An 8,166-nucleotide genomic window follows, 5' to 3' on the forward strand; every position below is an offset into this window, starting at 1 on the left:
TTTGTAACATGGCGATTCCACGGTATATAACAGTATTTCTCCCCCCCAATTAATTATCAGCCCAGCGCTGCGCTGTCCCCATCGGGGAACTAATCACATGTCACCCGCAAGCGCTGCCCTCCTCGTCCTCCTGTTTGTTGCGGGCGCCGGGACTCTGTACTGTACGCTGTATCCCTATGCCCGGGCTGCAAAAGATAAAATAAACTTTAACTCACCTTCCTACGTCGGCCTCACGCTCTTCCTTGGGACAGGAACGTCGGACAGCCGTCAGCCTATCACCAGCCGCAGCCATGTTCCGCCTCAGCCGGTGATAGGTTGAACTCACTGTCATGTAAGGAGCAGGCCGGCTTCTTACATAACAGTGAGCTCAACCTATCACCAGCCGAGGCGGAATATCAGTGCGGCCGGTGATAGGCTGCCGGCTCTCCAACGTTCCCGTCCACAGGAAGCAGGTCCAGACCAACGGGGGAACGTAGGAAGGTGTGTTAAAGTTTATTTTGTTCATCTTTTGCAGCCCGGGCATAGGGATACAGCGTACAGTACAGAGTCCCGGCGCCGGCAACAAACAGGAGGACGAGGAGGGCAGCGCTTGTGGGTGACATGTGATTAGTTCCTTGATGGGGACAGCGCAGCGCTGGGCTGATAATTAATTGGGGGGGGGGGGGGGGGGGAGGAGCAGAACAGCGCTCGTGGGTCACATATGATTAGTTCCCCGATGTGGGGACAGCGCAACGCTGGGTTGATAATTAATTCATTGCCGAGAGGGAGGGGCCCAACTAGTATTGCAGTATGGGAAAAATTCATTTTGTGCAGCACAAAATTATCGGTATGGACCGGTATACCGCCCAGCACTATACATATTATTCCATACACACATGTATACTGCACTAATATACCAATCATACATTACTCCATACACACACGTCTCCTGCACTATTCTACCAATCATACATTATTCCATACACACATCTATCCTGCACTATTATACCAATCATACATATTCCATACACACATGTATCCTGCACTATTATACCAATCATACATTATTCCATACACACATGTATCCTGCACTATTATACCAATCATACATATTCCATACACACATGTATCCTGCACTATTATACCAATCAAACATATTCCATACACACATGTATCCTGCACTATTATACCAATCACACATATTCCATACACACATGTATCCTGCACTATTATACCAATCATACATATTCCATACACACATGTATCCTGCACTATTATACCAATCACACATATTCCATACACACATGTATCCTGCACTATTATACCAATCACACATATTCCATACACACATGTATCCTGCACTATTATACCAATCATACATATTCCATACACACACGTATCCTGCACTATTATAACCAATCATACATATTCCATACACACATGTATCCTGCACTATTATAACCAATCATACATATTCCATACACACACGTATCCTGCACTATTATACCAATCATACATATTCCATACACACATGTATCCTGCACTATTATACATATTCCATACACACATGTATCCTGCACTATTATACATATTCCATACACACATGTATCCTGCACTATTATACCAATCATACATTACTCCATACACACATGTATCCTGCACTATTATACCAATCACACATTATTCCATACACACATGTATCCTGCACTATTATACCAATCATACATATTCCATACACACATGTATCCTGCACTATTATACCAATCATACATACTCCATACACACATGTATCCTGCACTATTATACCAATCAAACATATTCCATACACACATGTATCCTGCACTATTATACCAATCATACATATTCCGTACACACATGTATCCTGCACTATTATACCAATCACACATATTCCATACACACATGTATCCTGCACTATTATAACCAATCATACATATTCCATACACACACGTATCCTGCACTATTATACCAATCATACATATTCCATACACACATGTATCCTGCACTATTATACATATTCCATACACACATGTATCCTGCACTATTATACATATTCCATACACACATGTATCCTGCACTATTATACCAATCATACATACTCCATACACACATGTATCCTGCACTATTATACCAATCAAACATATTCCATACACACATGTATCCTGCACTATTATACCAATCATACATATTCCGTACACACATGTATCCTGCACTATTATACCAATCATACATTATTCCATACACACATGTATCCTGCACTATTATAACCAATCATACATATTCCATACACACATGTATCCTGCACTATTATACATATTCCATACACACATGTATCCTGCACTATTATACCAATCATACATACTCCATACACACATGTATCCTGCACTATTATACCAATCAAACATATTCCATACACACATGTATCCTGCACTATTATACCAATCATACATATTCCGTACACACATGTATCCTGCACTATTATACCAATCATACATATTCCATACACACATGTATCCTGCACTATTATAACCAATCATACATTATTCCATACACACATGTATCCTGCACTATTATAACCAATCATACATTATTCCATACACACATGTATCCTGCACTATTATACCAATCATACATTACTCCATACACACATGTATCCTGCACTATTATACCAATCACACATTATTCCATACACATGTATCCTGCACTATTATACCAATCATACATATTCCATACACACATGTATCCTGCACTATTATACCAATCAAACATATTCCATACACACATGTATCCTGCACTATTATAACCAATCATACATATTCCGTACACACATGTATCCTGCACTATTATACCAATCATACATCTTCCATACACACATGTATCCTGCACTATTATACCAATCATACATCTTCCATACACACATGTATCCTGCACTATTATACCAATCATACATTACTCCATACACACATGTATCCTGCACTATTATACCAATCACACATTATTCCATACACACATGTATCCTGCACTATTATACCAATCATACATATTCCATACACACATGTATCCTGCACTATTATACCAATCATACATACTCCATACACACATGTATCCTGCACTATTATACCAATCAAACATATTCCATACACACATGTATCCTGCACTATTATACCAATCATACATATTCCGTACACACATGTATCCTGCACTATTATACCAATCACACATTATTCCATACACACATGTATCCTGCACTATTATACCAATCATACATTATTCCATACACACATGTATCCTGCACTATTATAACCAATCATACATTATTCCATACACACATGTATCCTGCACTATTATAACCAATCATACATTACTCCATACACACATGTATCCTGCACTATTATACCAATCACACATTATTCCATACACACATGTATCCTGCACTATTATAACCAATCAAACATATTCCATACACACATGTATCCTGCACTATTATACCAATCAAACATATTCCATACACACATGTATCCTGCACTATTATAACCAATCATACATATTCCGTACACACATGTATCCTGCACTATTATACCAATCATACATATTCCATACACACATGTATCCTGCACTATTATACCAATCATACATTATTCCATACACACATGTATCCTGCACTATTATACCAATCATACATATTCCATACACACATGTATCCTGCACTATTATAACCAATCATACATATTCCATACACACATGTATCCTGCACTATTATAACCAATCATACATCTTCCATACACACATGTATCCTGCACTATTATACCAATCATACATATTCCATACACACATGTATCCTGCACTATTATACCAATCACACATATTCCATACACACATGTATCCTGCACTATTATACCAATCATACATATTCCATACACACATGTATCCTGCACTATTATACCAATCACACATATTCCATACACACATGTATCCTGCACTATTATACCAATCACACATATTCCATACACACATGTATCCTGCACTATTATACCAATCATACATATTCCATACACACATGTATCCTGCACTATTATAACCAATCATACATATTCCATACACACATGTATCCTTCACTATTATACCAATCATACATTACTCCATACACACATGTATCCTGCACTATTATAACCAATCATACATATTCTGTACACACATGTATCCTGCACTATTATACATATCCCATACACACATGTATCCTGCACTATAATACCAATCATACATTACTCCATACACACATGTATCCTGCACTATTATAACCAATCATACATATTCCATACACACATGTATCCTGCACTATTATAACCAATCATACATATTCCATACACACATGTATCCTGCACTATAATACATCTTCCATACACACATGTATCCTGCACTATAATACATCTTCCATACACACATGTATCCTGCACTATAATACATCTTCCATACACACATGTATCCTGCACTATTATAACCAATCATACATATTCCATACACACACGTATCCTGCACTATTATACCAATCATACATATTCCATACACACATGTATCCTGCACTATTATACATATTCCATACACACATGTATCCTGCACTATTATATCAATCATACATATTCCATACACACATGTATCCTGCACTATTATAACCAATCATACATTATTCCATACACACATGTATCCTGCACTATTATACATATCCCATACACACATGTATCCTGCACTATAATACCAATCATACATTACTCCATACACACATGTATCCTGCACTATTATACATATCCCATACACACATGTATCCTGCACTATAATACCAATCATACATTACTCCATACACACATGTATCCTGCACTATTATAACCAATCATACATATTCCATACACACATGTATCCTGCACTATAATACATCTTCCATACACACACATGTATCCTGCACTATAATACATCTTCCATACACACACATGTATCCTGCACTATTATACCAATCATACATATTCCATACACACATGTATCCTGCACTATTATACATATTCCATACACACATGTATCCTGCACTATTATACCAATCATACATATTCCATACACACATGTATCCTGCACTATTATACCAATCATACATATTCCATACACACATGTATCCTGCACTATTATAACCAATCATACATATTCCATACACACATGTATCCTGCACTATTATAACCAATCATACATTATTCCATACACACATGTATCCTGCACTATTATACCAATCATACATTACTCCATACACACATGTATCCTGCACTATTATAACCAATCATACATATTCCATACACACATGTATCCTGCACTATAATACATCTTCCATACACACATGTATCCTGCACTATTATAACCAATCATACATATTCCATACACACATGTATCCTGCACTATAATACATCTTCCATACACACATGTATCCTGCACTATTATACCAATCATACATATTCCATACACACATGTATCCTGCACTATTATACCAATCACACATTATTCCATACACACATGTATCCTGCACTATTATACCAATCATACATATTCCATACACACATGTATCCTGCACTATTATACCAATCATACATTATTCCATACACACATGTCTCCTGCACTATTATACCAATCATACATTATTCCATACACACATGTCTCCTGCACTATTATACCAATCATACATATTCCATACACACATGTCTCCTGCACTATTATACCAATCATACATTATTCCATACACACATGTATCCTGCACTATTATACCAATCATACATATTCCATACACACATGTATCCTGCACTATTATACCAATCATACATATTCCATACACACATGTATCCTGCACTATTATACCAATCATACATATTCCGTACACACATGTATCCTGCACTATTATACCAATCATACATATTCCATACACACATGTACCCTGCACTATTATAACCAATCATACATATTCCATACAAACAAGTATCCTGCACTATTATAACCAATCATACATATTCCATACACACATGTATCCTGCACTATTATAACCAATCATACATATTCCATACACACATGTATCCTGCACTATTATAACCAATCATACATATTCCATACACACATGTATCCTGCACTATTATACCAATCATACATTACTCCATACACACATGTATCCTGCACTATTATAACCAATCATACATATTCCATACACACATGTATCCTGCACTATTATAACCAATCATACTTATTCCATACACACATGTATCCTGCACTATTATAACCAATCATACATATTCCATACACACATGTATCCTGCACTATTATAACCAATCATACATATTCCATACACACATGTATCCTGCACTATTATAACCAATCATACATATTCCATACACACATGTATCCTGCACTATTATACCAATCATACATATTCCATACACACATGTATCCTGCACTATTATAACCAATCATACATATTCCATACACACACGTATCCTGCACTATTATAACCAATCATACATATTCCATACACACACGTATCCTGCACTATTATACCAATCATACATATTCCATACACACATGTATCCTGCACTATTATACCAATCATACATCTTCCATACACACATGTATCCTGCACTATTATACCAATCATACATATTCCATACACACACGTATCCTGCCCTATTATACCAATCATACATTATTCCATACACACATGTATCCTGCACTATTATACCAATCATACATATTCCATACACACATGTATCCTGCACTATTATACCAATCATACATATTCCATACACACATGTATCCTGCACTATTATAACCAATCATACATATTCCATACACACATGTATCCTGCACTATTATACCAATCATACATATTCCATACACACATGTATCCTGCACTATTATACCAATCATACATATTCCATACACACATGTATCCTGCACTATTATACCAATCATACATCTTCCATACACACATGTATCCTGCACTATATTCACACAGTATCCCCTATATACAGGACACACATGCATCATCCTCCATACAGGATGTAACACTGTGCAGCCCGTATACAGTGACGTGCGGTATACAGGGGCTCTCCCTCCAACAGGCCGCTCCAGACAGCGCGGTGTCCCATCTGGCAGCGGCCGTCCTCCCGCTTTCCCCAGTCCTACGATCTCACCTGGCAGCGGCCGCTCCTCTCTCTTCACTCTCCCCATCAAACTCCCCACACTTTCTCAACCTACCCTGACAGTCAGAAGGCCCCGCCCCCACTAGCCGATTGCCCAGACGTGCCCGCTGGGCCGTTCGAATTGGACAAAACAAACAAGGTTGGCCAAGGGAAGCCGAAGGGGCATTTGTTCATTGGCCGCTCCAGTGCCTGCGTCACCATGAGGGCGGGGCTTCCTCGTGGACTGTCACAGCAGCGCTTGAAGCTAGGCCAGGTTTGGTTGAGGCGCGAGGAGTGACGTGTCCATTCCAGCCAGGCGCGCGGAGATAGGAGGAAGCAGAGGGGGGGCGGCAGCGCCACCTATAGGATGGGAGGACGCGCGTAAGATTTTCCTATACAAGAGCAGCGCAATGGTGAGCGCACTGTGCTATCGTCCGCCACCTGGTGGCGGGGAGAGGTAACTTCCATCTTATTGTTCTATTGTGTTTTATTGTCACTGAGATTGCACATAGAAATCCAGCCCCTTATCTCTCAACTGCGCCCCCTACAGGGTCCTGGCACACAATAGTGCACTGCAATAAGTTCACAGCAATAGGTCACACTGCTAGCCACTTCACAGGATAATGGGAGTTGTAGTTTTGCAAAAGGAATGGGGAAAATAAAGGGAGGACTAAGGCAATGTTCCCTGTCGTCCTTCAGCAGCACAATATGGGGTGTTTCCACCCCCGTGAGCTAATAGGACAGAGGATTTTTTAAATTAAATCAAACAAAAATTATTATAGGCAGCTCCACCTTTGCCTATATAAATGCCCACTACACAACAGCAAGAAAAGAGGGTAGAAGGTGCTTCATGGGTAAAACCTTTCGGTTAGGTGAGGTAGGGGGTGAGAACCAACTAGGGATCGACCGATATCGATTTTTTTAGGGCCGATAACGATACTGATAATCTGTGTAGGTTCCAATATTCCGGTAT

The 8,166-nt window shown here is 38.7% G+C and overlaps 1 protein-coding gene across 2 annotated transcripts in view; it reads right to left on the bottom strand.

The window, feature by feature from the left end:
* Positions 1–7,421, bottom strand: part of STT3A (STT3 oligosaccharyltransferase complex catalytic subunit A) — a 38,887-nt gene extending 31,466 nt beyond the window's left edge. The window contains exon 1 of one of the 2 annotated variants that reach the window (XM_056544264.1): positions 7,270–7,421. The gene's annotated coding sequence lies outside the window, so the exon portion shown is untranslated. Of the gene's footprint in view, positions 1–7,205 lie in introns of both variants that reach the window. The other variant, XM_056544262.1, reaches the window with a different exon arrangement.
* Positions 7,422–8,166: the final 745 nt, after the last annotated feature.

This window comes from Hyla sarda, chromosome 10, assembly GCF_029499605.1.
Source record: "Hyla sarda isolate aHylSar1 chromosome 10, aHylSar1.hap1, whole genome shotgun sequence".
Classification (NCBI taxonomy): Eukaryota; Metazoa; Chordata; class Amphibia; order Anura; family Hylidae; genus Hyla; species Hyla sarda.